The sequence below is a fragment of the Gorilla gorilla genome, chromosome 18, assembly GCF_029281585.2.
Source record: "Gorilla gorilla gorilla isolate KB3781 chromosome 18, NHGRI_mGorGor1-v2.1_pri, whole genome shotgun sequence".
Taxonomy (NCBI): Eukaryota; Metazoa; Chordata; class Mammalia; order Primates; family Hominidae; genus Gorilla; species Gorilla gorilla.
This window is the reverse complement of record NC_073242.2, coordinates 47,410,246-47,435,064: the sequence shown is the minus strand read 5'-3', so window position 1 is coordinate 47,435,064 and position 24,819 is coordinate 47,410,246.

Genomic DNA, 24,819 nt, shown 5'->3' with positions numbered 1-24,819 from the left:
TGAACGGAACGGAATGGAATGGAATGGAATGGAATGGAATGGAATGGAATGGAATGGAATTGAGTGCAATGCAATGCAATGGAATGCAATGGAATGGAAAGGAATGGAATGGAATGGAATGGAATCTACCCGAGTAGAACGGAATGGAATGGAATTGAATGGAATGTAACCGAGTAGAACGGAACGGAATGGAATGGAATGGAATGGAATGGAATGCAATAGAATGGAATGGAATGGAATGGAATGGAATGGAATGGAATGGAATGGAATGGACACCAGTAGAATGGAATGGAATGGAATGGAATGGAATGGAATGGAATGGAATGGAATGGAATGGAATGGAATGGAATGGAATGGAATCTACCCGAGTAGAACGGAATGGAACGGAATGGAATGGAATGAAATGTACAGGAGCAGAACGGAATGGAATGCAATGGAATGGAATGGAATGTACCCGAGCAGAACGGAAAGGAATGAAATGGAAATGGAAAGGGAATGGAAATGGAACGGGAATGGAAATGGAACGGGAACGCAATTGAAACGGGAATGGAAATGGAACGGGAACGGAAACGGAACGAGAACGGAAATGGAACGGGAACGGAAACGGAACGGGAACGGAAATGGAACGGGAATGGTAACGGAACAGGAATGGAAATGGAACGGGAATGGAAAAGGAACGGGAATGGAAATGGATCGGGAATGGAAATGGAACGGGAATGGTAATGGAACGGGAATGGAAATGGAACGGGAATGGAAAAGAAACGGGAATGGAAATGGAACGGGAATGGAAATGGAATGGGAATGGAAATGGAATGGAATGGAATGGAATGGAATGGAATGGAATGTACCGGAGTGGAGTGGAGTGGAGTGGAGTAGAGTGCACTGGAACGGAATGGAATGGAATGGAATGGAACGGAACGGAATGTACCTGAGAAGCACGGAATGGAATGGAATGGAATGGAATGGAATGGAATGGAATGTACCGGAGTGGAGTGGAGTGGAATGGAGTGGACTGGAGTGGTGTGGAGTGGAATGGAATGGAATGGAATGGAATGGAATGGAATGGAATGGAATGGAATGGAATGCAATGGAATGCAATGGAATGGAAAGGAATGGAATGGAATGGAATGGAATGGAATGGAATGGAATGGAATGGAATGGAATGGAATGGAATGGAATGGAATGGAATGGAATGGAATTCAATGGAATGGAATGGAATGGAATGGAATTCCATGGAATGGAATGGAATGGAATTCCATGGAATGGAATGGAATGGAATTCCATGGAATGGAATGGAATGGAATGGAATTCTATGGAATGGAATGGAGTGGAATCGAATGGAATCGAATGGAATCGAATGGAATGGAATGGAATAGAATGGAATCAACCCGAGTAGAACGGAGCGGAACGCAACGGAACGGAACGGAACTGAACGGGACGGAACCGAACGGAATGGAATGGAATGGAACGGAATTCCATGGAATGGAATGGAATGGAATGGAATTCAATGGAATGGAATGGAATGGAATGGAATGGAATTCGATGGAATGGAATGGAATGGATTGGAATGGAATGGAATAGAATGGAATCAACCCGAGTAGAACGGAACGGAACACAACGGAACGGAACGGAACGCAACGGAACGGAACGGAACGGAACGGAACGGAACGGAATGGAATGGAATGGAACGGAATTCAATGGAATGGAATGGAATGGAATGGAATGGAATGGAATTCTATGGAATGGAATGGAATGGAATGGAATTCCATGGAATGGAATGGAATGGAATGGAATGGAATGGAATTCAATGGAATGGAATGGAGTGGAATGGAATGGAATCGAATGGAATTGAATGGAATCGAATGGAATCAAATGGGATCGAATGGAATGGAATGGAATCGAATGGAATCAACCCGAGTAGAACGGAATGAAATGGAATGGAATGGAATGGAATGGAATGGAATTCAATGGAATGGAATGGAACGGAATGGAATTCAATGGAATGGAATGGAATGGAATTCCATGGAATGGAATGGAATGGAATGGAATTCCATGGAATGGAATGGAATGGAATGGAATTCCATGGAATGGAATGGAATGGAATGGAATTCCATGGAATGGAATGGAATGGAATGGAATTCAATGGAATGGAATGGATTGGAATGGAATGGAATGGAATGGAATGGAATGGAATGAAATGGAATGGAATGGAATAGAATGGAATCAACCTGAGTAGAACGGAATGGAATGGAATGGAATGGAATGGAATGGAATGGAATGGAATGGAATGGAATGGAATGTACCAAAGTAGAACGGAATGGAATGGAATGGAATGGAATGGAATGGAATGGAATGGAATGGAATGGAATGGAATGGAATGGAATGTACACGAGTAGAACGGAATGTAATGGAATGGAATGGATTGGAATGGAATGGAATGGAATGGAATGGAATGTAACCGAGTAGAACGGAATGGAATGTAATTGAATGGAATGTAACCGAGTTGAACGGAACGGAATGGAATGGAATGGAATGGAATGGAATGGAATGGAATGGAATGGAATTGAGTGCAATGCAATGCAATGGAATGCAATGGAATGGAAAGGAATGGAATGGAATGGAATGGAATCTACCCGAGTAGAACGGAATGGAATGGAATTGAATGGAATGTAATCGAGTAGAACGGAACGGAATGGAATGGAATGGAATGGAATGCAATGGAATGGAATGGAATGGAATGGAATGGAATGGAATGGAATGGAATGGAATGGACACCAGTAGAATGGAATGGAATGGAATGGAATGGAATGGAATGGAATGGAATGGAATCTACCCGAGTAGAACGGAATGGAACGGAATGGAATGGAATGGAATGGACAGGAGCAGAACGGAATGGAATGCAATGGAATGGAATGGAATGTACCCGAGCAGAACGGAATGGAATGAAATGGAAATGGAAAGGGAATGGAAATGGAACGGGAATGGAAATGGAACGGGAACGGAAATGGAACGGGAATGGAAATGGAACGGGAACGGAAACGGAACGAGAACGGAAATGGAACGGGAACGGAAACGGAACGGGAACGGAAATGGAACGGGAATGGTAACGGAACGGGAATGGAAATGGAACGGGAATGGAAATGGAACGGGAATGGAAATGGATCGGGAATGGAAATGGATCGGGAATGGTAATGGAACTGGAATGGAAATGGAACGGGAATGGAAAAGAAACGGGAATGGAAATGGAACGGGAATGGAAATGGAATGGGAATGGAAATGGAATGGAATGGAATGGAATGGAATGGAATGGAATGTACCGGAGTGGAGTGGAGTGGAGTGGAGTAGAGTGCACTGGAACGGAATGGAATGGAATGGAATGGAACGGAATGGAATGTACCTGAGAAGCACGGAATGGAATGGAATGGAATGGAATGGAATGGAATGGAATGTACCGGAGTGGAGTGGAGTGGAATGGAGTGGACTGGAGTGGTGTGGAGTGGAATGGAATGGAATGGAATGGAATGGAATGGAATGGAATGGAATGGAATGGAATGGAATGGAATGGAATGCAATGGAATGCAATGGAATGGAAAGGAATGGAATGGAATGGAATGGAATGGAATGGAATGGAATGGAATGGAATGGAATGGAATGGACAACAGTAGAATGGAATGGAACGGAATGGAATGGAATGGAATGGAATGGAATGGAATGGAATGGAATGGAATGGAATGGAATGGAATTCAATGGAATGGAATGGAATGGAATGGAATTCAATGGAATGGAATGGAATGGAATTCCATGGAATGGAATGGAATGGAATTCCATGGAATGGAATGGAATGGAATGGAATTCTATGGAATGGAATGGAGTGGAATCGAATGGAATCGAATGGAATCGAATGGAATGGAATGGAATAGAATGGAATCAACCCGAGTAGAACGGAGCGGAACGCAACGGAACGGAACGGAACGGAACGGGACGGAACCGAACGGAATGGAATGGAATGGAACGGAATTCCATGGAATGGAATGGAATGGAATGGAATTCAATGGAATGGAATGGAATGGAATGGAATGGAATTCGATGGAATGGAATGGAATGGATTGGAATGGAATGGAATAGAATGGAATCAACCCGAGTAGAACGGAACGGAACACAACGGAACGGAACGGAACGCAACGGAACGGAACGGAACGGAACGGAACGGAACGGAATGGAATGGAATGGAACGGAATTCAATGGAATGGAATGGAATGGAATGGAATTCTATGGAATGGAATGGAATGGAATGGAATGGAATTCCATGGAATGGAATGGAATGGAATGGAATGGAATGGAATGGAATGGAATTCAATGGAATGGAATGGAGTGGAATGGAATGGAATCGAATGGAATTGAATGGAATCGAATGGAATCAAATGGGATCGAATGGAATGGAATGGAATAGAATGGAATCAACCCGAGTAGAACGGAATGAAATGGAATGGAATGGAATGGGATGGAATGGAATGGAATGGAATGGAATGGAACGGAATTCAATGGAATGGAATGGAATGGAATGGAATGGAATGGAATGGAATGGAATTCAATGGAATGGAATGGAACGGAATGGAATTCAATGGAATGGAATGGAATGGAATGGAATGGAATGGAATGGAATGGAATGGAATTCCATGGAATGGAATGGAATTCCATGGAATTCCATGGAATGGAATGGAATTCCATGGAATGGAATGGAATGGAATGGAATTCCATGGAATGGAATGGATTGGAATGGAATGGAATGGAATGGAATGGAATGGAATGGAACGAAATGGAATGGAATGGAATAGAATGGAATCAACCTGAGTAGAACGGAATGGAATGGAATGGAATGGAATGGAATGGAATGGAATGGAATGGAATGGAATGGAATGGAATGGAATGTACCAAAGTAGAACGGAATGGAATGGAATGGAATGGAATGGAATGGAATGGAATGGAATGGAATGGAATGGAATGGAATGGAATGTACACGAGTAGAACGGAATGTAATGGAATGGAATGGATTGGAATGGAATGGAATGGAATGGAATGGAATGTAACCGAGTAGAACGGAATGGAATGTAATTGAATGGAATGTAACCGAGTTGAACGGAACGGAATGGAATGGAATGGAATGGAATGGAATGGAATGGAATGGAATGGAATGGAATTGAGTGCAATGCAATGCAATGGAATGCAATGGAATGGAAAGGAATGGAATGGAATGGAATGGAATCTACCCGAGTAGAACGGAATGGAATGGAATTGAATGGAATGTAATCGAGTAGAACGGAACGGAATGGTATGGAATGGAATGGAATGCAATGGAATGGAATGGAATGGAATGGAATGGAATGGAATGGACACCAGTAGAATGGAATGGAATGGAATGGAATGGAATGGAATGGAATGGAATCTACCCGAGTAGAACGGAATGGAACGGAATGGAATGGAATGGAATGGACAGGAGCAGAACGGAATGGAATGCAATGGAATGGAATGGAATGTACCCGAGCAGAACGGAATGGAATGAAATGGAAATGGAAAGGGAATGGAAATGGAACGGGAATGGAAATGGAACGGGAACGGAAATGGAACGGGAATGGAAATGGAACGGGAACGGAAACGGAACGAGAACGGAAATGGAACGGGAACGGAAACGGAACGGGAACGGAAATGGAACGGGAATGGTAACGGAACGGGAATGGAAATGGAACGGGAATGGAAATGGAACGGGAATGGAAATGGATCGGGAATGGAAATGGAACGGGAATGGTAATGGAACTGGAATGGAAATGGAACGGGAATGGAAAAGAAACGGGAATGGAAATGGAACGGGAATGGAAATGGAATGGGAATGGAAATGGAATGGAATGGAATGGAATGGAATGGAATGGAATGTACCGGAGTGGAGTGGAGTGGAGTGGAGTGGAGTAGAGTGCACTGGAACGGAATGGAATGGAATGGAATGGAATGGAATGGAACGGAACGGAATGTACCTGAGAAGCACGGAATGGAATGGAATGGAATGGAATGGAATGGAATGTACCGGAGTGGAGTGGAGTGGAATGGAGTGGAGTGGAGTGGAGTGGAGTGGAATGGAATGGAATGGAATGGAACGGAATGCAATGGAATGCAATGGAATGGAAAGGAATGGAATGGAATGGAATGGAATTGAATGGAATGGAATGGACACCTGTAGAATGGAATGGAATGGAATGGAATGGAATGGAATGGAATGGAATGGAATGGAATGGAATTCAATGGAATGGAATGGAATGGAATGGAATTCCATGGAATGGAATGGAATGGAATGGAATGGAATTCCATGGAATGGAATGGAATGGAATGGAATGGAATGTACCAAAGTAGAACGGAATGGAATGGAATGGAATGGAATGGAATGGAATGGAATGCAATGTACCCGAGTAGAACGGAATGGAATGGAATGGAATGGATTGGAATGGAATGGAATGGAATGGAATGGAATGTAACCGAGTAGAACGGAATGGAATGTAATTGAATGGAATGTAACCGGGTTGAACGGAACGGAATGGAATGGAATGGAATGGAATGGAATGGAATGGAATGGAATGGAATTGAGTGCAATGCAATGCAATGGAATGCAATGGAATGGAAAGGAATGGAATGGAATGGAATGGAATCTACCCGAGTAGAACGGAATGGAATGGAATTGAATGGAATGTAACCGAGTAGAACGGAACGGAATGGAATGGAATGGAATGGAATGGAATGCAATGGAATGGAATGGAATGGAATGGAATGGAATGGAATGGAATGGACACCAGTAGAATGGAATGGAATGGAATGGAATGGAATGGAATGGAATGGAATGGAATGGAATGGAATGGAATGGAATGGAATGGAATGGAATCTACCCGAGTAGAACGGAATGGAACGGAATGGAATGGAATGGAATGGACAGGAGCAGAACGGAATGGAATGCAATGGAATGGAATGGAATGTACCCGAGCAGAACGGAAAGGAATGAAATGGAAATGGAAAGGGAATGGAAATGGAACGGGAATGGAAATGGAACGGGAACGCAATTGAAACGGGAATGGAAATGGAACGGGAACGGAAACGGAACGAGAACGGAAATGGAACGGGAACGGAAACGGAACGGGAACGGAAATGGAACGGGAATGGTAACGGAACAGGAATGGAAATGGAACGGGAATGGAAAAGGAACGGGAATGGAAATGGATCGGGAATGGAAATGGAACGGGAATGGAAATGGAATGGGAATGGAAATGGAATGGAATGGAATGGAATGGAATGGAATGGAATGTACCGGAGTGGAGTGGAGTGGAGTGGAGTAGAGTGCACTGGAACGGAATGGAATGGAATGGAATGGAATGGAACGGAACGGAATGTACCTGAGAAGCACGGAATGGAATGGAATGGAATGGAATGGAATGGAATGGAATGTACCGGAGTGGAGTGGAGTGGAATGGAGTGGACTGGAGTGGTGTGGAGTGGAATGGAATGGAATGGAATGGAATGGAATGGAATGGAATGGAATGGAATGGAATGGAATGGAATGCAATGGAATGCAATGGAATGGAAAGGAATGGAATGGAATGGAATGGAATGGAATGGAATGGAATGGAATGGAATGGAATGGACAACAGTAGAATGGAATGGAATGGAATGGAATGGAATGGAATGGAATGGAATGGAATGGAATGGAATTCAATGGAATGGAATGGAATGGAATGGAATTCAATGGAATGGAATGGAATGGAATGGAATTCAATGGAATGGAATGGAATGGAATGGAATTCTATGGAATGGAATGGAGTGGAATCGAATGGAATCGAATGGAATCGAATGGATTGGAATGGAATAGAATGGAATCAACCCGAGTAGAACGGAGCGGAACGCAACGGAACGGAACGGAACGGAACGGGACGGAACGGAACGGAATGGAATGGAATGGAACGGAATTCCATGGAATGGAATGGAATGGAATGGAATGGAATGGAATTCGATGGAATGGAATGGAATGGATTGGAATGGAAGGGAATAGAATGGAATCAACCCGAGTAGAACGGAACGGAACACAACGAAACGGAACGGAACGCAACGGAACGGAACGGAACGGAACGGAACGGAACGGAATGGAATGGAACGGAATTCAATGGAATGGAATGGAATGGAATGGAATTCTATGGAATGGAATGGAATGGAATGGAATGGAATGGAATGGAATTCCATGGAATGGAATGGAATGGAATGGAATGGAATGGAATTGAATGGAATCGAATGGAATCAAATGGGATCGAATGGAATGGAATGGAATAGAATGGAATCAACCCGAGTAGAACGGAATGGAATGGAATGGAATGGAATGGGATGGAATGGAATGGAATGGAATGGAATGGAACGGAATTCAATGGAATGGAATGGAATGGAATGGAATGGAATGGAATGGAATGGAATGGAATTCAATGGAATGGAATGGAACGGAATGGAATTCAATGGAATGGAATGGAATGGAATGGAATGGAATGGAATGGAATGGAATTCCTTGGAATGGAATGGAATGGAATGGAATTCCATGGAATGGAATGGAATGGAAAGGAATTCAATGGAATGGAATGGAATGGAATCGAATGGAATGGAATGGAATGGAATGGAATTCCATGGAATGGAATGGAATGGAATGGAATTCCATGGAATGGAATGGAATGGAATGGAATGTACCGGAGTGGAGTGGAGTGGAATGGAGTGGACTGGAGTGGTGTGGAGTGGAATGGAATGGAATGGAATGGAATGGAATGGAATGGAATGGAATGGAATGGAATGGAATGGAATGGAATGGAATGCAATGGAATGCAATGGAATGGAAAGGAATGGAATGGAATGGAATGGAATGGAATGGAATGGAATGGAATGGAATGGAATGGAATGGACAACAGTAGAATGGAATGGAACGGAATGGAATGGAATGGAATGGAATGGAATGGAATGGAATGGAATGGAATGGAATGGAATGGAATTCAATGGAATGGAATGGAATGGAATGGAATTCAATGGAATGGAATGGAATGGAATTCCATGGAATGGAATGGAATGGAATTCCATGGAATGGAATGGAATGGAATGGAATTCTATGGAATGGAATGGAGTGGAATCGAATGGAATCGAATGGAATCGAATGGAATGGAATGGAATAGAATGGAATCAACCCGAGTAGAACGGAGCGGAACGCAACGGAACGGAACGGAACGGAACGGGACGGAACCGAACGGAATGGAATGGAATGGAACGGAATTCCATGGAATGGAATGGAATGGAATGGAATTCAATGGAATGGAATGGAATGGAATGGAATGGAATTCGATGGAATGGAATGGAATGGATTGGAATGGAATGGAATAGAATGGAATCAACCCGAGTAGAACGGAACGGAACACAACGGAACGGAACGGAACGCAACGGAACGGAACGGAACGGAACGGAACGGAACGGAATGGAATGGAATGGAACGGAATTCAATGGAATGGAATGGAATGGAATGGAATTCTATGGAATGGAATGGAATGGAATGGAATGGAATTCCATGGAATGGAATGGAATGGAATGGAATGGAATGGAATGGAATGGAATTCAATGGAATGGAATGGAGTGGAATGGAATGGAATCGAATGGAATTGAATGGAATCGAATGGAATCAAATGGGATCGAATGGAATGGAATGGAATAGAATGGAATCAACCCGAGTAGAACGGAATGAAATGGAATGGAATGGAATGGGATGGAATGGAATGGAATGGAATGGAATGGAACGGAATTCAATGGAATGGAATGGAATGGAATGGAATGGAATGGAATGGAATGGAATTCAATGGAATGGAATGGAACGGAATGGAATTCAATGGAATGGAATGGAATGGAATGGAATGGAATGGAATGGAATGGAATGGAATTCCATGGAATGGAATGGAATTCCATGGAATTCCATGGAATGGAATGGAATTCCATGGAATGGAATGGAATGGAATGGAATTCCATGGAATGGAATGGATTGGAATGGAATGGAATGGAATGGAATGGAATGGAATGGAACGAAATGGAATGGAATGGAATAGAATGGAATCAACCTGAGTAGAACGGAATGGAATGGAATGGAATGGAATGGAATGGAATGGAATGGAATGGAATGGAATGGAATGGAATGGAATGTACCAAAGTAGAACGGAATGGAATGGAATGGAATGGAATGGAATGGAATGGAATGGAATGGAATGGAATGGAATGGAATGGAATGTACACGAGTAGAACGGAATGTAATGGAATGGAATGGATTGGAATGGAATGGAATGGAATGGAATGGAATGTAACCGAGTAGAACGGAATGGAATGTAATTGAATGGAATGTAACCGAGTTGAACGGAACGGAATGGAATGGAATGGAATGGAATGGAATGGAATGGAATGGAATGGAATGGAATTGAGTGCAATGCAATGCAATGGAATGCAATGGAATGGAAAGGAATGGAATGGAATGGAATGGAATCTACCCGAGTAGAACGGAATGGAATGGAATTGAATGGAATGTAATCGAGTAGAACGGAACGGAATGGTATGGAATGGAATGGAATGCAATGGAATGGAATGGAATGGAATGGAATGGAATGGAATGGACACCAGTAGAATGGAATGGAATGGAATGGAATGGAATGGAATGGAATGGAATCTACCCGAGTAGAACGGAATGGAACGGAATGGAATGGAATGGAATGGACAGGAGCAGAACGGAATGGAATGCAATGGAATGGAATGGAATGTACCCGAGCAGAACGGAATGGAATGAAATGGAAATGGAAAGGGAATGGAAATGGAACGGGAATGGAAATGGAACGGGAACGGAAATGGAACGGGAATGGAAATGGAACGGGAACGGAAACGGAACGAGAACGGAAATGGAACGGGAACGGAAACGGAACGGGAACGGAAATGGAACGGGAATGGTAACGGAACGGGAATGGAAATGGAACGGGAATGGAAATGGAACGGGAATGGAAATGGATCGGGAATGGAAATGGAACGGGAATGGTAATGGAACTGGAATGGAAATGGAACGGGAATGGAAAAGAAACGGGAATGGAAATGGAACGGGAATGGAAATGGAATGGGAATGGAAATGGAATGGAATGGAATGGAATGGAATGGAATGGAATGTACCGGAGTGGAGTGGAGTGGAGTGGAGTGGAGTAGAGTGCACTGGAACGGAATGGAATGGAATGGAATGGAATGGAATGGAACGGAACGGAATGTACCTGAGAAGCACGGAATGGAATGGAATGGAATGGAATGGAATGGAATGTACCGGAGTGGAGTGGAGTGGAATGGAGTGGAGTGGAGTGGAGTGGAGTGGAATGGAATGGAATGGAATGGAACGGAATGCAATGGAATGCAATGGAATGGAAAGGAATGGAATGGAATGGAATGGAATTGAATGGAATGGAATGGACACCTGTAGAATGGAATGGAATGGAATGGAATGGAATGGAATGGAATGGAATGGAATGGAATGGAATTCAATGGAATGGAATGGAATGGAATGGAATTCCATGGAATGGAATGGAATGGAATGGAATGGAATTCCATGGAATGGAATGGAATGGAATGGAATGGAATGTACCAAAGTAGAACGGAATGGAATGGAATGGAATGGAATGGAATGGAATGGAATGCAATGTACCCGAGTAGAACGGAATGGAATGGAATGGAATGGATTGGAATGGAATGGAATGGAATGGAATGGAATGTAACCGAGTAGAACGGAATGGAATGTAATTGAATGGAATGTAACCGGGTTGAACGGAACGGAATGGAATGGAATGGAATGGAATGGAATGGAATGGAATGGAATGGAATTGAGTGCAATGCAATGCAATGGAATGCAATGGAATGGAAAGGAATGGAATGGAATGGAATGGAATCTACCCGAGTAGAACGGAATGGAATGGAATTGAATGGAATGTAACCGAGTAGAACGGAACGGAATGGAATGGAATGGAATGGAATGGAATGCAATGGAATGGAATGGAATGGAATGGAATGGAATGGAATGGAATGGACACCAGTAGAATGGAATGGAATGGAATGGAATGGAATGGAATGGAATGGAATGGAATGGAATGGAATGGAATGGAATGGAATGGAATGGAATCTACCCGAGTAGAACGGAATGGAACGGAATGGAATGGAATGGAATGGACAGGAGCAGAACGGAATGGAATGCAATGGAATGGAATGGAATGTACCCGAGCAGAACGGAAAGGAATGAAATGGAAATGGAAAGGGAATGGAAATGGAACGGGAATGGAAATGGAACGGGAACGCAATTGAAACGGGAATGGAAATGGAACGGGAACGGAAACGGAACGAGAACGGAAATGGAACGGGAACGGAAACGGAACGGGAACGGAAATGGAACGGGAATGGTAACGGAACAGGAATGGAAATGGAACGGGAATGGAAAAGGAACGGGAATGGAAATGGATCGGGAATGGAAATGGAACGGGAATGGAAATGGAATGGGAATGGAAATGGAATGGAATGGAATGGAATGGAATGGAATGGAATGTACCGGAGTGGAGTGGAGTGGAGTGGAGTAGAGTGCACTGGAACGGAATGGAATGGAATGGAATGGAATGGAACGGAACGGAATGTACCTGAGAAGCACGGAATGGAATGGAATGGAATGGAATGGAATGGAATGGAATGTACCGGAGTGGAGTGGAGTGGAATGGAGTGGACTGGAGTGGTGTGGAGTGGAATGGAATGGAATGGAATGGAATGGAATGGAATGGAATGGAATGGAATGGAATGGAATGGAATGCAATGGAATGCAATGGAATGGAAAGGAATGGAATGGAATGGAATGGAATGGAATGGAATGGAATGGAATGGAATGGAATGGACAACAGTAGAATGGAATGGAATGGAATGGAATGGAATGGAATGGAATGGAATGGAATGGAATGGAATTCAATGGAATGGAATGGAATGGAATGGAATTCAATGGAATGGAATGGAATGGAATGGAATTCAATGGAATGGAATGGAATGGAATGGAATTCTATGGAATGGAATGGAGTGGAATCGAATGGAATCGAATGGAATCGAATGGATTGGAATGGAATAGAATGGAATCAACCCGAGTAGAACGGAGCGGAACGCAACGGAACGGAACGGAACGGAACGGGACGGAACGGAACGGAATGGAATGGAATGGAACGGAATTCCATGGAATGGAATGGAATGGAATGGAATGGAATGGAATTCGATGGAATGGAATGGAATGGATTGGAATGGAAGGGAATAGAATGGAATCAACCCGAGTAGAACGGAACGGAACACAACGAAACGGAACGGAACGCAACGGAACGGAACGGAACGGAACGGAACGGAACGGAATGGAATGGAACGGAATTCAATGGAATGGAATGGAATGGAATGGAATTCTATGGAATGGAATGGAATGGAATGGAATGGAATGGAATGGAATTCCATGGAATGGAATGGAATGGAATGGAATGGAATGGAATTGAATGGAATCGAATGGAATCAAATGGGATCGAATGGAATGGAATGGAATAGAATGGAATCAACCCGAGTAGAACGGAATGGAATGGAATGGAATGGAATGGGATGGAATGGAATGGAATGGAATGGAATGGAACGGAATTCAATGGAATGGAATGGAATGGAATGGAATGGAATGGAATGGAATTCAATGGAATGGAATGGAACGGAATGGAATTCAATGGAATGGAATGGAATTGAATGGAATGGAATGGAATGGAATGGAATTCCTTGGAATGGAATGGAATGGAATGGAATTCCATGGAATGGAATGGAATGGAAAGGAATTCAATGGAATGGAATGGAATGGAATCGAATGGAATGGAATGGAATGGAATGGAATTCCATGGAATGGAATGGAATGGAATGGAATTCCATGGAATGGAATGGAATGGAATGGAATTCAATGGAATGGAATGGATTGGAATGGAATGGAATGGAATGGAATGAAATGGAATGGAATGGAATAGAATGGAATCAACCTGAGTAGAACGGAATGGAATGGAATGGAATGGAATGGAATGGAATGGAATGGAATGGAATGGAATGGAATGGAATGTACCAAAGTAGAACGGAATGGAATGGAATGGAATGGAATGGAATGGAATGGAATGGAATGGAATGGAATGTACACGAGTAGAACGGAATGTAATGGAATGGAATGGATTGGAATGGAACGGAATGGAATGGAATGGAATGTAACCGAGTAGAACGGAATGGAATGTAATTGAATGGAATGTAACCGAGTTGAACGGAACGGAATGGAATGGAATGGAATGGAATGGAATGGAATGGAATGGAATGGAATTGAGTGCAATGCAATGCAATGGAATGCAATGGAATGGAAAGGAATGGAATGGAATGGAATGGAATCTACCCGAGTAGAACGGAATGGAATGGAATTGAATGGAATGTAATCGAGTAGAACGGAACGGAATGGAATGGAATGGAATGGAATGCAATGGAATGGAATGGAATGGAATGGAATGGAATGGAATGGAATGGACACCAGTAGAATGGAATGGGATGGAATGGAATGGAATGGAATGGAATGGAATCTACCCGAGTAGAACGGAATGGAACGGAATGGAATGGAATGGAATGGACAGGAGCAGAACGGAATGGAATGCAATGGAATGGAATGGAATGTACCCGAGCAGAACGGAATGGAATGAAATGGAAATGGAAAGGGAATGGAAATGGAACGGGAATGGAAATGGAACGGGAACGGAAATGGAACGGGAATGGAAATGGAACGGGAACGGAAACGGAACGAGAACGGAAATGGAACGGGAACGGAAACGGAACGGGAACGGAAATGGAACGGGAATGGTAACGGAACGGGAATGGAAATGGAACGGGAATGGAAATGGAACGGGAATGGAAATGGATCGGGAATGGAAATGGAACGGGAATGGTAATGGAACTGGAATGGAAATGGAACGGGAATGGAAAAGAAACGGGAATGGAAATGGAACGGGAATGGAAATGGAATGGGAATGGAAATGGAATGGAATGGAATGGAATGGAATGGAATGGAATGGAATGTACCGGAGTGGAGTGGAGTGGAGTGGAGTGGAGTAGAGTGCACTGGAACGGAATGGAATGGAATGGAATGGAATGGAATGGAACGGAACGGAATGTACCTGAGAAGCACGGAATGGAATGGAATGGAATGGAATGGAATGGAATGTACCGGAGTGGAGTGGAGTGGAATGGAGTGGAGTGGAGTGGAGTGGAGTGGAATGGAATGGAATGGAATGGAACGGAATGCAATGGAATGCAAAGGAATGGAAAGGAATGGAATGGAATGGAATGGAATGGAATGGAATGGAATGGAATGGACACCAGTAGAATGGAATGGAATGGAATGGAATGGAATGGAATGGAATGGAATGGAATTCAATGGAATGGAATGGAATGGAATGGAATGGAATGGAATGGAATGGAATGGAATGGAATGGAATTGAATGGAATCAACCCGAGTAGAACGGAATGGAATGGAATGGAATGTAATGGAATGGAATGGAATGGAATGGAATGGAATGTACCAAAGTAGAACGGAATGGAATGGAATGGAATGGAATGGAATGGAATGGAATGGAATGGAATGCAATGTACCCGAGTAGAACGGAATGGAATGGAATGGAATGGATTGGAATGGAATGGAATGGAATGGAATGGAATGGAATGTAACCGAGTAGAACGGAATGGAATGTAATTGAATGGAATGTAACCGGGTTGAACGGAACGGAATGGAATGGAATGGAATGGAATGGAATGGAATGGAATGGAATGGAATTGAGTGCAATGCAATGCAATGGAATGCAATGGAATGGAAAGGAATGGAATGGAATGGAATGGAATCTACCCGAGTAGAACGGAATGGAATGGAATTGAATGGAATGTAACCGAGTAGAACGGAACGGAATGGAATGGAATGGAATGGAATGGAATGCAATAGAATGGAATGGAATGGAATGGAATGGAATGGAATGTAATGGAATGGACACCAGTAGAATGGAATGGAATGGAATGGAATGGAATGGAATGGAATGGAATGGAATGGAATGGAATGGAATGGAATGGAATCTACCCGAGTAGAACGGAATGGAACGGAATGGAATGGAATGAAATGTACAGGAGCAGAACGGAATGGAATGCAATGGAATGGAATGGAATGTACCCGAGCAGAACGGAAAGGAATGAAATGGAAATGGAAAGGGAATGGAAATGGAACGGGAATGGAAATGGAACGGGAACGCAATTGAAACGGGAATGGAAATGGAACGGGAACGGAAACGGAACGAGAACGGAAATGGAACGGGAACGGAAACGGAACGGGAACGGAAATGGAACGGGAATGGTAACGGAACAGGAATGGAAATGGAACGGGAATGGAAAAGGAACGGGAATGGAAATGGATCGGGAATGGAAATGGAACGGGAATGGTAATGGAACGGGAATGGAAATGGAACGGGAATGGAAAAGAAACGGGAATGGAAATGGAACGGGAATGGAAATGGAATGGGAATGGAAATGGAATGGAATGGAATGGAATGGAATGGAATGGAATGTACCGGAGTGGAGTGGAGTGGAGTGGAGTAGAGTGCACTGGAACGGAATGGAATGGAATGGAATGGAACGGAACGGAATGTACCTGAGAAGCACGGAATGGAATGGAATGGAATGGAATGGAATGGAATGGAATGGAATGTACCGGAGTGGAGTGGAGTGGAATGGAGTGGACTGGAGTGGTGTGGAGTGGAATGGAATGGAATGGAATGGAATGGAATGGAATGCAATGGAATGCAATGGAATGGAAAGGAATGGAATGGAATGGAATGGAATGGAATGGAATGGAATGGACAACAGTAGAATGGAATGGAACGGAATGGAATGGAATGGAATGGAATGGAATGGAATGGAATGGAATGGAATGGAATTCAATGGAATGGAATGGAATGGAATGGAATTCAATGGAATGGAATGGAATGGAATTCCATGGAATGGAATGGAATGGAATTCCATGGAATGGAATGGAATGGAATGGAATTCTATGGAATGGAATGGAGTGGAATCGAATGGAATCGAATGGAATCGAATGGAATGGAATGGAATAGAATGGAATCAACCCGAGTAGAACGGAGCGGAACGCAACGGAACGGAACGGAACGGAACGGGACGGAACCGAACGGAATGGAATGGAATGGAACGGAATTCCATGGAATGGAATGGAATGGAATGGAATTCAATGGAATGGAATGGAATGGAATGGAATGGAATTCGATGGAATGGAATGGAATGGATTGGAATGGAATGGAATAGAATGGAATCAACCCGAGTAGAACGGAACGGAACACAACGGAACGGAACGGAACGCAACGGAACGGAACGGAACGGAACGGAACGGAACGGAATGGAATGGAATGGAACGGAATTCAATGGAATGGAATGGAATGGAATGGAATTCTATGGAATGGAATGGAATGGAATGGAATGGAATGGAATTCCATGGAATGGAATGGAATGGAATGGAATGGAATGGAATTCAATGGAATGGAATGGAGTGGAATGGAATGGAATCGAATGGAATTGAATGGAATCGAATGGAATCAAATGGGATCGAATGGAATGGAATGGAATAGAATGGAATCAACCCGAGTAGAACGGAATGAAATGGAATGGAATGGAATGGGATGGAATGGAATGGAATGGAATGGAATGGAACGGAATTCAATGGAATGGAATGGAATGGAATGGAATGGAATGGAATGGAATGGAATTCAATGGAATGGAATGGAACGGAATGGAATTCAATGGAATGGAATGGAATGGAATGGAATGGAATGGAATGGAATGGAATTCCATGGAATGGAATGGAATGGAATGGAATTCCATGGAATGGAATGGAATGGAATGGAATTCAATGGAATGGAATGGATTGGAATGGAATGGAATGGAATGGAATGAAATGGAGTGGAATGGAATAGAATGGAATCAACCTGAGTAGAACGGAATGGAATGGAATGGAATGGAATGGAATGGAATGGAATGGAATGGAATGGAATGGAATGGAATGGAATGTACCAAAGTAGAACGGAATGGAATGGAATGGAATGGAATGGAATGGAATGGAATGGAATGGAATGGAATGGAATGTACACGAGTAGAACGGAATGTAATGGAATGGAATGGATTGGAATGGAACGGAATGGAATGGAATGGAATGTAACCGAGTAGAACGGAATGGAATGTAATTGAATGGAATGTAACCGAGTTGAACGGAACGGAATGGAATGGAATGGAATGGAATGGAATGGAATGGAATGGAATGGAATTGAGTGCAATGCAATGCAATGGAATGCAATGGAATGGAAAGGAATGGAATGGAATGGAATGGAATCTACCCGAGTAGAACGGAATGGAATGGAATTGAATGGAATGTAATCGAGTAGAACGGAACGGAATGGAATGGAATGGAATGGAATGCAATGGAATGGAATGGAATGGAATGGAATGGAATGGAATGGACACCAGTAGAATGGAATGGGATGGAATGGAATGGAATGGAATGGAATGGAATCTACCCGAGTAGAACGGAATGGAACGGAATGGAATGGAATGGAATGGACAGGAGCAGAACGGAATGGAATGCAATGGAATGGAATGGAATGTACACGAGCAGAACGGAATGGAATGAAATGGAAATGGAAAGGGAATGGAAATGGAACGGGAATGGAAATGGAACGGGAACGGAAATGGAACGGGAATGGAAATGGAACGGGAACGGAAACGGAACGAGAACCGAAATGGAACGGGAACGGAAACGGAACGGGAACGGAAATGGAACGGGAATGGTAACGGAACGGGAATGGAAATGGAACGGGAATGGAAATGGAACGGGAATGGAAATGGATCGGGAATGGAAAGGGAACGGGAATGGTAATGGAACTGGAATGGAAATGGAACGGGAATGGAAAAGAAACGGGAATGGAAATGGAACGGGAATGGAAATGGAATGGGAATGGAAATGGAATGGAATGGAATGGAATGGAATGGAATGGAATGTACCGGAGTGGAGTGGAGTGGAGTGGAGTGGAGTAGAGTGCACTGGAACGGAATGGAATGGAATGGAATGGAATGGAATGGAACGGAACGGAATGTACCTGAGAAGCACGGAATGGAATGGAATGGAATGGAATGGAATGGAATGTACCGGAGTGGAGTGGAGTGGAATGGAGTGGAGTGGAGTGGAGTGGAGTGGAATGGAATGGAATGGAATGGAACGGAATGCAATGGAATGCAATGGAATGGAAAGGAATGGAATGGAATGGAATGGAATGGAATGGAATGGAATGGACACCAGTAGAATGGAATGGAATGGAATGGAATGGAATGGAATGGAATGGAATGGAATGGAATGGAATGGAATTCCATGGAATGGAATGGAATGGAATGGAATTCAATGGAATGGAATGGATTGGAATGGAATGGAATGGAATGGAATGAAATGGAGTGGAATGGAATAGAATGGAATCAACCTGAGTAGAACGGAATGGAATGGAATGGAATGGAATGGAATGGAATGGAATGGAATGGAATGGAATGGAATGGAATGGAATGTACCAAAGTAGAACGGAATGGAATGGAATGGAATGGAATGGAATGGAATGGAATGGAATGGAATGGAATGTACACGAGTAGAACGGAATGTAATGGAATGGAATGGATTGGAATGGAACGGAATGGAATGGAATGGAATGTAACCGAGTAGAACGGAATGGAATGTAATTGAATGGAATGTAACCGAGTTGAACGGAACGGAATGGAATGGAATGGAATGGAATGGAATGGAATGGAATGGAATGGAATTGAGTGCAATGCAATGCAATGGAATGCAATGGAATGGAAAGGAATGGAATGGAATGGAATGGAATCTACCCGAGTAGAACGGAATGGAATGGAATTGAATGGAATGTAATCGAGTAGAACGGAACGGAATGGAATGGAATGGAATGGAATGCAATGGAATGGAATGGAATGGAATGGAATGGAATGGAATGGAATGGACACCAGTAGAATGGAATGGGATGGAATGGAATGGAATGGAATGGAATGGAATCTACCCGAGTAGAACGGAATGGAACGGAATGGAATGGAATGGAATGGACAGGAGCAGAACGGAATGGAATGCAATGGAATGGAATGGAATGTACCCGAGCAGAACGGAATGGAATGAAATGGAAATGGAAAGGGAATGGAAATGGAACGGGAATGGAAATGGAACGGGAACGGAAATGGAACGGGAATGGAAATGGAACGGGAACGGAAACGGAACGAGAACCGAAATGGAACGGGAACGGAAACGGAACGGGAACGGAAATGGAACGGGAATGGTAACGGAACGGGAATGGAAATGGAACGGGAATGGAAATGGAACGGGAATGGAAATGGATCGGGAATGGAAATGGAACGGGAATGGTAATGGAACTGGAATGGAAATGGAACGGGAATGGAAAAGAAACGGGAATGGAAATGGAACGGGAATGGAAATGGAATGGGAATGGAAATGGAATGGAATGGAATGGAATGGAATGGAATGGAATGTACCGGAGTGGAGTGGAGTGGAGTGGAGTGGAGTAGAGTGCACTGGAACGGAATGGAATGGAATGGAATGGAATGGAATGGAACGGAACGGAATGTACCTGAGAAGCACGGAATGGAATGGAATGGAATGGAATGGAATGGAATGTACCGGAGTGGAGTGGAGTGGAATGGAGTGGAGTGGAGTGGAGTGGAGTGGAATGGAATGGAATGGAATGGAACGGAATGCAATGGAATGCAATGGAATGGAAAGGAATGGAAAGGAATGGAATGGAATGGAATGGAATGGAATGGACACCAGTAGAATGGAATGGAATGGAATGGAATGGAATGGAATGGAATGGAATGGAATTCAATGGAATGGAATGGAATGGAATGGAATGGAATGGAATGGAATGGAATGGAATTCAATGGAATGGAATGGAATGGAATGGAATTCCATGGAATGGAATGGAATGGAATCGAATGGAATGGAATGGAATGGAATGGAATGGAATGGAATAGAATGGAATCAACCCGAGTAGAACGGAATGGAATGGAATGGAATGGAATGTAATGGAATGGAATGGAATGGAATGGAATGGAATGTACCAAAGTAGAACGGAATGGAATGGAATGGAATGGAATGGAATGGAATGGAATGGAATGGAATGGAATGGAATGCAATGTACCCGAGTAGAACGGAATGGAATGGAATGGAATGGATTGGAATGGAATGGAATGGAATGGAATTGAGTGCAATGCAATGCAATGGAATGCAATGGAATGGAAAGGAATGGAATGGAATGGAATGGAATCTACCCGAGTAGAACGGAATGGAATGGAATTGAATGGAATGTAACCGAGTAGAACGGAACGGAATGGAATGGAATGGAATGGAATGGAATGCAATGGAATGGAATGGAATGGAATGGAATGGAATGGAATGGAATGGAATGGACACCAGTAGAATGGAATGGAATGGAATGGAATGGAATGGAATGGAATGGAATGGAATGGAATGGAATCTACCCGAGTAGAACGGAATGGAACGGAATGGAATGGAATGGAATGTACAGGAGCAGAACGGAATGGAATGCAATGGAATGGAATGGAATGTACCCGAGCAGAACGGAAAGGAATGAAATGGAAATGGAAAGGGAATGGAAATGGAACGGGAATGGAAATGGAACGGGAACGCAATTGAAACGGGAATGGAAATGGAACGGGAACGGAAACGGAACGAGAACGGAAATGGAACGGGAACGGAAACGGAACGGGAACGGAAATGGAACGGGAATGGTAACGGAACAGGAATGGAAATGGAACGGGAATGGAAAAGGAACGGGAATGGAAATGGATCGGGAATGGAAATGGAACGGGAATGGTAATGGAACGGGAATGGAAATGGAACGGGAATGGAAAAGAAACGGGAATGGAAATGGAACGGGAATGGAAATGGAATGGGAATGGAAATGGAATGGAATGGAATGGAATGGAATGGAATGGAATGGAATGGAATGTACCGGAGTGGAGTGGAGTGGAGTGGAGTAGAGTGCACTGGAACGGAATGGAATGGAATGGAATGGAATGGAACGGAACGGAATGTACCTGAGAAGCACGGAATGGAATGGAATGGAATGGAATGGAATGGAATGGAATGGAATGTACCGGAGTGGAGTGGAGTGGAATGGAGTGGACTGGAGTGGTGTGGAGTGGAATGGAATGGAATGGAATGGAATGGAATGGAATGGAATGGAATGGAATGGAATGGAATGGAATGGAATGGAATGGAATGCAATGGAATGGAAAGGAATGGAATGGAATGGAATGGAATGGAATGGAATGGAATGGAATGGAATGGACAACAGTAGAATGGAATGGAATGGAATGGAATGGAATGGAATTCAATGGAATGGAATGGAATGGAATGGAATTCAATGGAATGGAATGGAATGGAATGGAATTCAATGGAATGGAATGGAATGGAATGGAATTCAATGGAATGGAATGGAATGGAATGGAATTCTATGGAATGGAATGGAGTGGAATCGAATGGAATTGAATGTAATCGAATGGAATGGAATGGAATAGAATGGAATCAACCCGAGTAGAACGGAGCGGAACGCAACGGAACGGAACGGAACGGAACGGGATGGAACGGAACGGAATGGAATGGAATGGAACGGAATTCCATGGAATGGAATGGAATGGAATGGAATGGAATGGAATTCGATGGAATGGAATGGAATGGATTGGAATGGAATGGAATAGAATGGAATTAACCCGAGTAGAACGGAACGGAACACAACGAAACGGAACGGAACGCAACGGAACGGAACGGAACGGAACGGAACGGAACGGAATGGAATGGAACGGAATTCAATGGAATGGAATGGAATGGAATGGAATTCTATGGAATGGAATGGAATGGAATGGAATGGAATGGAATGGAATGGAATTCCATGGAATGGAATGGAATGGAATGGAATGGAATGGAATTGAATGGAATCGAATGGAATCAAATGGGATCGAATGGAATGGAATGGAATAGAATGGAATCAACCCGAGTAGAACGGAATGGAATGGAATGGAATGGAATGGGATGGAATGGAATGGAATGGAATGGAATGGAACGGAATTCTATGGAATGGAATGGCATGGAATGGAATGGAATGGAATGGAATGGAATGGAATTCAATGGAATGGAATGGAACGGAATGGAATTCAGTGGAATGGAATGGAATGGAATGGAATGGAATGGAATGGAATGGAATGGAATTCCATGGAATGGAATGGAATGGAATGGAATTCCATGGAATGGAATGGAATGGAATGGAATTCAATGGAATGGAATGGAATGGAATCGAATGGAATGGAATGGAATGGAATGGAATGAAATGGAATGGAATGGAATAGAATGGAATCAACCTGAGTAGAACGGAATGGAATGGAATGGAATGGAATGGAATGGAATGGAATGGAATGGAATGTACCAAAGTAGAACGGAATGGAATGGAATGGAATGGAATGGAATGGAATGGAATGGAATGGAATGGAATGGAATGTACACGAGTAGAACGGAATGGAATGGAATGGAATGGATTGGAATGGAATGGAATGGAATGGAATGGAATGTAACCGAGTAGAACGGAATGGAATGTAATTGAATGGAATGTAACCGAGTTGAACGGAACGGAATGGAATGGAATGGAATGGAATGGAATGGAATGGAATGGAATGGAATGGAATTGAGTGCAATGCAATGCAATGGAATGCAATGGAATGGAAAGGAATGGAATGGAATGGAATGGAATCTACCCGAGTAGAACGGAATGGAATGGAATTGAATGGAATGTAATCGAGTAGAACGGAACGGAATGGAATGGAATGGAATGGAATGCAATGGAATGGAATGGAATGGAATGGAATGGAATGGAATGGAATGGACACCAGTAGAATGGAATGGAATGGAATGGAATGGAATGGAATGGAATGGAATGGAATCTACCCGAGTAGAACGGAATGGAACGGAATGGAATGGAATGGAATGGACAGGAGCAGAACGGAATGGAATGCAATGGAATGGAATGGAATGTACCCGAGCAGAACGGAATGGAATGAAATGGAAATGGAAAGGGAATGGAAATGGAACGGGAATGGAAATGGAACGGGAACGGAAATGGAACGGGAATGGAAATGGAACGGGAACGGAAACGGAACGAGAACGGAAATGGAACGGGAACGGAAACGGAACGGGAACGGAAATGGAACGGGAATGGTAACGGAACGGGAATGGAAATGGAACGGGAATGGAAATGGAACGGGAATGGAAATGGATCGGGAATGGAAATGGAACGGGAATGGTAATGGAACTGGAATGGAAATGGAACGGGAATGGAAAAGAAACGGGAATGGAAATGGAACGGGAATGGAAATGGAATGGGAATGGAAATGGAATGGAATGGAATGGAATGGAATGGAATGGAATGTACCGGAGTGGAGTGGAGTGGAGTGGAGTGGAGTAGAGTGCACTGGAACGGAATGGAATGGAATGGAATGGAATGGAATGGAATGGAATGG